A 12,139-nucleotide genomic window follows, 5' to 3' on the forward strand; every position below is an offset into this window, starting at 1 on the left:
CAACAAATGCACTAAATAAAGAAAGAATATTAAAAGCAGTAAGGGAAAAAGGTCAGGTAACATATAAAGTCAGGCCTATCAGAATTACACCAGATTATTCACCAGAGACTATGAAAGCCAGAAGATCCTGGACAGATGTTATACAGACACTAAGAGAACACAAATGCTAGCCCAGGCTACTATACCCAGCAAAACTTTCAATTACTGTAGATGGAGAAACCAAAGTATTCCACGACAAAACCAAATTCAAACAATATCTTACAACAAATCCAGCCCTTCAAAGGATAATAACAGAAAAAAAAAAAAAAAACAATACAAGGACAGAAACCAAGTCCTCAAAAAAGCAAGAAAGTAAGAAACCAAGTCCTTGAAAAAGCAAGAAAGTAATCCTTCAACAAACCTAAAAGAAGACAGCCATAAGAACAGAATGCCAAATTTAACAACAAAAATAATAGGAAGCAACAATTACTTTTCATTAATATCTCTTAATATCAATGGACTCAATTATCCAATAAAATGACATAGACTAACAGACTGTCTACACAAACAGGACCCAACATTTTGATGCTTACAGGAAACCCATCTCAGGGAATAAGATAGACACTAACTCACAATGAAAGGCTGGAAAACAATTTTCCAAGCAAATGGTATGAAGAAACAAGCTGGAGTAGCCATTCTAATATTTAATAAAATTGACTTCCAACCCAAAGTCATCAAAAAAGACAAGGAGGGGCACTTCATACTCACCAAAGATAAAATCTTCCAAGAGGAACTCTAAATTCTGAATATCTATGCTGTAAATACAAGGGCAGCCACATTCATTAAAGAAACTTTAGTAAAGCTCAAAGCACACATTGCACCTCACANAATAATAGTGGGAGACTTCAACACACCACTTTCATCAATGGACAGATCTTGGAAACAGAAACTAAACAAGGACACAGTGAAACTAACAGAAGTTATGAAACAAATGGTTCAAACAGATATCTACAGAATATTTTATCCTAAAACAAAAGGATATATATTCTTCTCAGCACCTCATGGTACCTTTTCCAAAATTGACCATATAATTGGTCCCAAAATAGGCCTCAAAAGATACAAAATATTGAAATTGTCCAATGTATCTTATGAGATCACCATGGACTAAGGCTGATCTTCAGTAACAAAATAACTAATAGAAAGCCAACATTCACATGGAAACTGAACAACACTCTTCTCAGTGATGTCTTGGTCAAGGAATGAATAAAGAAAGAAATTAAAAGGGCTTTTTAGATTTTAATGAAAATGAAGCCACAACATCCCCAAATTTATGGGACACAATGAAAGCATTTTTAAGAGGAAAACTCATAGCTCTGAGTGCCCCCAAAGAGATACTAGAGAGAGCATACACTAGCAGCTTGGCAACACACCTAAATGCTCTAGAACAAAAGGAAACAAATTCACCCAAGAGGAGTAGACAGCAGGAAATAATCAAACTCAGGGGTGAAATCAACCAAGTGGAAACAAGAAGTACTATTCAATGAATCAACCAAATGAGGATCTTGTTCTTTGAGAAAATCAACAAGATAGATAAAACCTTAGCCAGACTCACTAGAGTGCACAGGGTAAGCATCCTAATTAACAAAATCAGAAACAAAAGGGAGACCTAACAATAGATCCTGAAGAAATTCAAAACACCATCAGATTCTTCTACAAAAGGCTATACTCAACAAAACAGGGGAACCTGGATGAAGTGGACAAATTTTTAGACAGATACCAGGTACCAAAATGAAATCAGGATCAGGATAATGATCTAAAGAGTTCTATGTCCCCTACAGAAATAGAAGCAGTCATTAATAGTCTCCCAACCAAAAAAAGCCCAGGATCAGATGGGTTTAGTGCAGAGTTCTATCAGACCTTCAAAGAAGATCTAATTCCAGTTCTTCACAAGCAATTCCACAAAATAGAAGCAGAAGGTACTCTACCCAACTCATTCTATGAAGCCACAATTACTCTGATACCCAAACCACCGAAAGATCCAACAAAGATAGAGAACTTCAGACCAATTTGCCTTATGAATATCGATGCAAAAATACTCAATAAAATTCTCACTAACGGAATCCAAGAACACATCAAAAAAATCATCCATCCTGACCAAGTAGGTTTCATTCCAGGGATGCAGGAATGGTTTAATATGTGGAAATCCATCAATGTAATCCACTATATAAACAAACTCACAGACAAAAACCACATAATCATCTCCTTCGATGTGGAGAAAGCATTGAAAAAATCCAACACCCATTCATGATAAAATCTTGGAAAGATCAGGAATTCATGGCCCATACCTAAACATGATAAAAGCAATCTACAGCCAACCAGTAGCCAATATCAAAGTAAATGCTGAGAAGCTGGAAGCAATCCCACTAAAATCAGGTACTAGACAAGGCTGCCCACTTTCTCCCTACCTATTCAACATNGTACTTGAAGTCCTAGCCAGAGCAATTCAACAACAAAAGGAGATCAAGGGGATACAAATTGGAAAAGATGAAGTCAAATAATCACTTTTTGCAGATGATATGATAGTATATATAAGTGACCCTAAAAATTCCACCAGAGAACTCATAAACCTGATAAATAGCTTCAATGAAGTAGCTAGATATAAAATTAACTCAAACCAATGATTGGGGGGACTTTTGGGATAGCATTGGAAATGTAAATGTAATAAATACCTAATTTACAAAAAAGGAAAGTATCTGGGACAGATTGTAGCCCCAAAAATGAATTAGGGGAAGGTGCTTAATTCTATTTTGGTTTTTAAAAAAATTAAAAATAGTTTAAAAACAGAATATTTATTTTATTTAATCCTAGGCAAAAAAGCCAAAAAGCAATTGGAAAAATAATACTTTATTTATTTTTAAAATTAAATACTTTAATCTGTAAAAAAAAAATGTGGCTGAATTTGACAGAAGTGCTGTGGTTCATTAAACCTGCTCTTGACTCTGGAGCCAACATGTGGTGTTTAAGAGTGTAAATTCTCATTCTTGCTCTTTTTTCCTTCTCTAGGAATCTGCCCTGGTCATTCATGCTCCCTTTCTTAAAATTATTTTTAAAAATTTTGTTAGAATAAAATAATGTCATTTCAAAAATAAATAAATAAATAAATAAATAAATAAATAAATAAATAAATAAATAAAATAAATGTGTAGTATTGCAAACTTCAGAGAAAGATAAAAGATTCCACAAGGCCGATGTTAGGCCGAAACCAGAGCCATAGCTAGGAAGATAAAAATCTGGAATACTTTGAATAGAGATGCCAGGGAACCACTATATTTCAAGTCTGGGTCAAACTTATATAATGACTGCCTACCCTATTAAGATCTGCTATAAAGAAGAAAATCTCTATAAATTTATATAATTACTGCCTACCCTATTAAGATCTGCTATAAAGAAGAAAATTTCTCTAGATGGTAATGTTTATCTTCTTACTCCATTTATGCCCTGCATAGCCACTAGACTATTTTTTTAGATTAAATATGTCATATAGGTCCACACTAAGCTTGAAAAGGGAGGAGCTGCACATTTTTTATAAAAATTTCCAGACCACAATGGAATATACAAGATAATTACATTATATATATATTATATATATATATATTATATATATATATAATATATATTACTATCTTAATTATGGTTTCTATTGTTATAAAGAGATGTTATGTTCACTGAAACACATAAAATAAAACATTTAATTGGAGGTGGATTACAGTTCAGAGGTTTAGTCCATTATCATCATGGCAGAAAGCACAACAACATTCAGACAGACATGATGTTGTTAAAATAGTTAAGAGTTCTACATCTTGATCCACAGGTAGCAGCCAGAGAATGTCATGCCACAGTGGGCCTACTGTGAGCACCTGAGATGTCTAAAGTCCCACCTAGTAAAATACTTCTTCCAACAAAGCTACACCTCTTACTAGAAGGTCACACCTCCTAATATTGCCACTCCCTATGACCCTGTGGGACCATTTTCAAGTTTGGTAAATATACCCTGAATATTTATAACAAAAATATGCATTTATTGACTTGAGTATATGTTTGTATGACTTGGGACTACTTTCCTTGCATATAAGATGTAGTGCTTTTCTCAATATCTTAGAAGTGATGCCAAACACTTTGAGGTTGATGTCTAGAAATGTGGTTTATATATTGCCAGAATGCTGAGAGATATAGAGCCACGAGATGTTTAGAATAAGTGATATGCACAGGACATATGAACTATGAAATCCTTTCAAAAGTCAGGTCAATCAATCTTAAAGTTGATCTAGTGCAGAGTTAAAATTTATACAAGAAGGAATGCCTCTGACGTAGGGTTTTTATTCACTGAACAGACACCATGATCAAGGCAAGCCTTGCAAAGGACAACATTGAATTGGACTGGCTTACAGGTTCAGGTGGGAGCAGGGGACCATTTAGGCAGGCATGATGCAGGCAGAGCTGAGAGCTCTACATCTTCATCTGAAGGCTGCTAGGAAGACTGGCTTTCAAGCAGATAATATGAAGATCTTAAAGCCCATACCTACAGTGACATACTTACTCCAACAAGGCCATAGCTGCTCCAAAAGTTCTATACCTTCTATTAGTGCCATTTTCCTGGCCAAGCATATACAAACCATTACAGTCTCATTAAATATTCTGTTCTAAGAAATGAATTCTCTTTACAATACCGTAGGGCTATTCATGTATGTTGATGTAGGTATAAAGTGTAAGACTTCAAAATACACCCATTATTTACAATGGATAATTTTAAAATAAAAAAAATACTATAGTGATAAGGAGGGGCATTCATGAATATGACAACCAAATCAGTAAGAACTTCAATCATTACACTAGAGATGAGAGAAATCTGGTCAAGAAAATACAATCTCTTTGGATACTTAACATTCTAGCCAGGTGTGCTTGTTCACATGGCAAGAACGACCACCTCTAGGAATGCCAGATCACTTTAAACCATGTTAAAGGCATGGGCAGAATAAATAGTCCTTTAAAGAGATATTGTAATTTTCCACCCCAGAATCCCTTCCTATAGGACAGTAGCTTATCAGGGCACAGAGGCTCAGCCACAAAGCTTTTAAGTTTGCCTACTCCTAAACACAGATTCTTTTATTTCCTCTGCTCTATTACATTTTTTTCTTTTTTTTTCTTTTAAAAGAAAAAGATATTAGCCACAAAAAGAACTGTATAGTTCACTAAATATGGACTACTGGAAATGTCATTTGCACTCTTGAAAAGACAAATTTTCCTCTTTATAATTTTTTCATGGTAACTTCCATTTTATTTATTTTATTTTATTTTATTTTTCAAAAGCAATTTTTATTAGATATTTTCTTCATTTACATTTAAAATATTATCCCAAAAGTTCCCGATACCCTTCCTGGGTCCTGCTCCCATACCCACCCACTATAGTTTCCAAGCCCTAGCATTCCCCTGTACAGGGGCATATACTATTTCGTAAGACCAAGGGTCTCTCCTCCCAGTGATGGCCAACTAGGCCATCTTCTGTTACATATGCAGCTAGAGACACAAGCTCTGTGGGTACTGGTTAGTTCATATTGTTGTTTGTCCTTTAGGGTTATAGATCCCTTCAGCTCCTTGGGTATATTTCTCTAGCTCCTCCACTGGGGGCTCTGTGTTCCATCCAATAGATGACTGTGAACATCTACTTCTGTATTTGCCAGTCACTGGGATATCCTCAAAAGAGACAGATATATCTGGGTCCTGTCATCAAAATCTTGCTGGAATATGCAATAGTGTCTGGGTTTGGTGGCTGATTATGGGATGGATCCCCAGGTGAGGCAGTCTCTGGATGGTCCTTTCTTCCATCTCAGCTACAAACTTTGTCTCTGTAACTCCATGGGTATTTAGATCCCCATTCTAAGGAGGAACAAAGTATCCAAACTTTGGTCTTACTTCTTGAGTTTCATGTGTTTTGGAAATTGTATCTTTGGTATTCTAAGAATATGGGCTAGTATCCAGTTATCAGTGAGTACATATCATGTGAGTTCTTTTGTGATTAGATAACCTCACTCAGAATGATATCCTCCAGATCCATCCATTTGACTAAAAATTTCATAAAGTCATTTTTTTAATAGCTGAGTAGTAATCCATTCTATAAATGTACCACAATTTCTGTATCCATTCCTCTGTTGAAGGACATCTGGGTTCTTTCCACCTTTTGGTATTATAAATAAGCATGCTATGAACATAGTGAAGCATGTGTCCATATTACAAGTTGGAGAATCTTCTGGGTATATACCCAGAAGAGGTATTGCTGGATATTCTGGCAGTACTATATCCAATTTCTGAGGAACTGCCAAACTGATTTCCAGAGTGATGGTACCAGCTTGCAATCCCACCAGCAATGGAGGAGTCTTTCTCTTTTACCACATCCTTGCCAGCATCTGCTGTTACCTGAATTTTTGATCTAGGTCAATCTGATTGGTATTAGGTAGAATTTCGGGGTTGTTTGGATTGGCATTTCCTTGATGATTAAGGATGTTGAACATTTTTTCAGGTGCTTCTCAGACATTAAGTATTCATCAGTTGAGAATTCTTTGTTTAGCTCTGTACCCCCATTTTAATGGGGTTATTTGATTTTCTGGAGTCAAGCTTCTTGAGTTCTTTGTATATATTGGATATTAGTCCCCTATAGAATTTAGGATTGGTAAAGATCATTTCCCAATCTGTTGGGGGCCTTTTGTCTTATTGACAGTGTCTTTTGCCTTACAGAAGCTTTGTAATTTTATGAAGTCCATTTGTCCATTCTCAATCTTACAGTACAAGCCATTGTTGTTCTGTTCAGGAATTTTTCCCCTGTGCCCGATTCTTCAAGGCTTTTTTCCACTTTCTCCTCTATAAGTTTTAGTGTCTCTGGTTTTATGTGGAGTACCTTGATCCAGTTAGACTTGAGCTTTGTACAAGGAGATAAAAATGGATCAATTTGCATTCTTCTACATGACAGTTCCCAGTTGAACCAGCACCATTTGTTGAAAATGCTGTCATTTTTCCACTGGATGGTTTTAGGTCCTTTGTCAAAGATCAAGTGACCATCGGTGTTTGGGTTCATTTCTCGGTCTTCAATTCTATTCCATTGATCTACCTGTCTGTTGCTGTACCAGTACCATTCAGTTTTATCACAATTGCTCTGTAGTAGAGCTTGAGGTCAGACATGGTGATTCTGCCAGAGGTTCCTATTTTGTTGAGAATAGTTTTAGCTATCCTAGGTTTTTGTTTTTCCAGATGAATTTGCAAATTGCCCTTTCTAACTCTGTGAAGAATTGACTTGCACTTTTGATGGGGATTGCATTTAATCTGTAGATTGCTTTCGGCAAGATAGCCATTTTTACTATATTAATCCTGCCAATCTATGAGCATGTGAGATCATTACATCTTCTGAGATCTCCAATGATTTCTTTCTTCAGAAACTTGAAGTTCTTCTCATACAGAGTTTTCACGTCCTTAGATAGAGTCACACCAACGTATTTTATATTGTTTGTGACTATTGTGAATTGTGTTGTTTCCCTAATTTCTTTCTCATCTTCTTTATCCTTTGTGTAGAGAAAGGCCACTGATTTGTTTGAGTTAAGTTTTATATCCAGCTACTGCACTGAAGCTGTTTTTCAGGTTTAGGCGTTCTCTGGTGGAATTTTTAGTGTCACTTTTATATACTATCACATCATTTGCAAATAGTGATATTTTGACTTCTTACTTTCCAATTTGTATCCCCTTGATCTCCTCTTGTTTTCTAATTGCTCTGGTTAGAACTTCAAGTACTATTGAATAGGTAGGGAGAAGTGGGCAACCTTGTCTAGTCCCTGATTTTAGTGGAATTGTTTCAAGCTTCTCTCTATTTGTTTGATGTTGGCTACTGGTTTGCTGTATATTGCTTTTATTATGTTTAGTTATGGGCCTTGAATTCCTGATCTTTCCAACATTTTTATCATGAATGGGTGTTGGATTTTGTCAAGTGTTTTTCTCAGCATCTAAGAAGATGATCATGTGTTTTTTGTCTTTGAGTTTGTTTATACAGTGGACTACTTTGCTGGATGTCCAAACATTAAACCCTCTCTGAATCCCTGGGAATAAGCCTACTTAATCATGATGGATGATCATTTTGATATGTTCTTGGATTTGGTTTGCAAGAATTTTATTTAGTATTTTTGAATTGATAAGGGAAATTATTCAGAAGTTCTCTTTCTTTGTTGGGTTTTTGTGAGGTTTATTTATAAGAGCAATTGTAGCTTCATACAATAAATTGGGTAGAATGCTTTCTGCTTCTATTTTGTGGAATAGATTGAGGAGAATTGGAATTAGGTTTCTTTGAAGGTTTTATAAAACTCAGCACTAAACCCATCTGGCCCTGGGCTTATTTTGGTTGGGAGGCTATTAATGACTGCTTCTAATTCTTTAGGGGAATTTGGACTGTTTATATAATTAATCTGATCTTGATTTAACTTTGGTACCTGGCATCTTTCTAGAAAATTCTGCATTTTATCCAGGTTTTCCAATATTGTTGAATATAGCCTTTTGTAGTAGGATCTGATGATATTTTGGATTTTCTCAGTTTGTTATGTCTCCCTGTTCATTTGTGATTTTGTTAATTAGGATACTGTTCCTGTGCCCTCTATTTAGTCTGGCTAAGGGTTTATCTATCTTGTTGAGTTTCTCAAAGAATCAGCTCCTGGTTTGGTTGATTCTTTGAATAGTTATTTTTATTTCCACTTGGTTGATTTCAGCCATAAGTGTGATTATTTCCTGCCATCTATTCCTCTTGGGTGAATTGGCTTCCTTTTGAGATTTTAGATGCCCTGTCAAACTGATTGTATATGCTCCCTCTAGTTTCTATTTGGCACCGCTCAGAGCTATGTGTTTTCTTTCCTTTTAAGACTGCTTTCATTGTGTCCCATAAGTTTGGGTATGTTGCTGCTTGATTTTCCTTATACTCTGAAAAGTCTTTAATCTCTTTCTTCATTTCTTCCTTGACCAAGTTATCACTGAGTATGGTGTTGTCCATCTTCCATGAGTTGTTATTAACAATCAGCCTTAGTTCATGGTGATCTGATAGGATGCATGTGATAATTTCAATATTTTTGTATTTGTAGAGGCCTGTTTGTGACCAATTATATTTTCAATTTTGGAAAAGGTACCATGAGGTGCTGAGAAGAAGATATACCCTTTTTTATGATAAAATATTTTCTATATATCCACTTTGTTTACATAGTACATTATAGCAAATTAAGTTTATATACACATATTTATTAACATTTATTTTCTGTTGCCAATCTCAAGAACATCTCCCTTTTTTTTAAGACTTTCTTTTTATATTTTTATACACACATACATCTTGCCTGTGATCTCAAAGCCTGAGAGTTAGAAATAGATGGGCTATTAAAATTATACTGAGGATGAGAATATATTCTTACAAAAAGAAGAAAGCAGAAAAGAAGTTACACAAAGAGTCAAATTTTCTTACATATTTATCCTATAGACCAAAGACCTTTATTAATATTTTTTTAATTCCCACCAAATGTCTTGATATATATTATTTCTTTTTAATTTTTAAAAGAATCTTGTCTTGTTTAAAATTTTAATAGAAAGACAGCATATTTTACTATCATTTCCCACATAGTAACTTTAAATTCATTTTTTGCTTTATTGCCCTGGATAGATTCTTCAGTAAAATTTTGAAAGCTTGGACAGATGGACAATTATTACTGCTTGTATATCTGAGGGAGAAAGCTTTAAATTTTTCACTACTGACTGAAGTGTTTGTGTGATTTCCATCTGTGACCTTTATTAGGTTGATGAGGTTGCTAACATTGAATGCATTATGGGTTTGCACATATAATCTCAGATTATTCTGATCATAGTTCAGTTAGGAAGATATTACCATTTTTGATTTATTTAAGTTTCTATCCTGGAACATATTTTAGCATTACATATATTGACACCTTTGAAATGTGTTTTAGTAGAAACAACTACACAAAAGGATTCCTGCATAAGTCATCAGAAACATGAGGTTAAGACAAAACAAACTATGTCAAGAGCTATCTGGAAATCCTGAAGAGAATCAGCTAATTGAAGATTTAGAAGAGATGGCATTGTTAAACACATGAATAAGTTCTGCTTGCTACAGATTTTAGAATGCAAATTAAAAAGTTATGAAAACCTTTTGTAAAAATTAATATATGAGAAAACAGCCCTTTTTCAGTTATATCATCTTTATTTTGAGTTTCATAAATGCAGTACAAAATGGGATCTGTTACCACACAAGTCGATTACATATTAAAATTCCATTAAACATTTGATGTATATTTATGAAGTATTTGCTTGGATATCATTGTGTAAACCTATATTCTTAGCACACCATGCCTGAGATAAAAGGGTAGTTAGTGTGAAGATAGTCTGTGATATAGATTGAAAAACTCTATCTAAATAATCTTGATATTTTATGACTTTAAACTTAAGTTCTTTCTTAAAGAATCGATTATGTTAATATGAATATAAACATTGAAGAAAAAAAGAAAGAAAAACAAAGGAAAAAAAAAACCTTCTAACTAGTGTCCTTAAGTATTGTTAGACAGTTCATTAGCTAGAATAAATCAGTTAATATTCTCATAAATCTCTCCCAAAGACAATTTAAATGAATCTTAAATCTAATATGCATTAAATTCATAAAATCAGCATGTAATCTTTATACTACTTATTGGCTTCATTTGGCAATCTGTAATATGATAATAGTATAAGTGGTGGCATATGTGGAAATTCATGGAGATAATAATTTTGTAATTACAAACATCATGTAGATACTACATAATATTTTTCAATTTTCATTAGTGTTCCCCTGGGCAAATAAAATGCAAACTTTTTTGACACACACACACACACAAACACACACACCTTGAAATATGATTGCTGGAAATTAGATATTTATTCGGAAACTTGAATATAGAATTTTATGACAGCTCCCTGGTGTTTGCATCCTTGTATGTAATTTCTGTTTCTGGGAAAGAAGGAAGTTTGGTTGATTAAGAATTTGATTATCTCTCATTTCTAATGCAAAGGTTTCTTGCTTAGTATAGCCTCCATATCCTCAAGGAAATCAAATTGATACTATATTGAAAGTCAGAGAGACATTCTACCACAACTGTTGTGTCATCGTGTCCTTTTTCATTTCTCTATAGATTATCTTCTTTGAAAGCAATTAAAAGGAATGCATTGAGTCTGATTTCTCTCTTTTCTCTTGGGGAGACCAATGCTGTCATCAGCAGAGATATGAATGAGTCCTTATTCTGGGACCCCTTAGAAGTCATTTTAATATAGGAGAATTCAGATGTATGCAAGTTTGAATGTGAAAAAAAGTTCTATTTCTTTATTAGCATGAACTTTAACATCTCCCTCCAATTATTGATTCAAGCAATAATCAGTCATCAATAAAATTTGCAAGAATTTGGGTCTTTTATTTATTTATTTACACTCAAAATTTTATTTCCCATTCCTCAGTCAACTATCCAACTGTTCCACATCCCATGCCTCTTCCCCATTTCCCTGTCTCCACAAGGATGTCCCCAACACCCACACCTACCCAACCAGAACTTTAAACTCTCTGTGGTCTCCAGTTACTTGAGGGTTAGGTACGTTTCCTCTGACTGAACACAGATCCAGGAGTCCTCTGCTGTATATATGTTAGGGGCCTCATATCAGCTGGTGTATGTGCCAGGTTGGTGGTCCAGTACTTGAGAGATATCGGGCATCTAGGAGACTACAGGGTTGCTTTCCTCCTCAGCTTCTTCCAGTCTTTCCCTAATTCAACAACAGTGGTCAGCAGCTTCTATCTATCGTTTGGGTGCATCTAATTCTTTTAGCTGCTTGTTGACTCTAACTGAGTGTGGTCAAGATAGGCCCCTTTTTTGAGTTCTCCATAGCCTCAGTAATAGTGTCAGGCCTTGAGACCTCCTCTTGAGCTGTATCCCACTTTCGGCCTGTTGCTGGAACTTATTTTCATCAGGCTCCTATCCATTTCCTTCCCTGCAAAATAGAACAATTATGGCCTTTCATTGAAGCCTTTATATATATATATATATATATATATATATATATA

The sequence above is a fragment of the Mus caroli genome, chromosome X, assembly GCF_900094665.2.
Source record: "Mus caroli chromosome X, CAROLI_EIJ_v1.1, whole genome shotgun sequence".
NCBI classification, from domain to species: domain Eukaryota; kingdom Metazoa; phylum Chordata; class Mammalia; order Rodentia; family Muridae; genus Mus; species Mus caroli.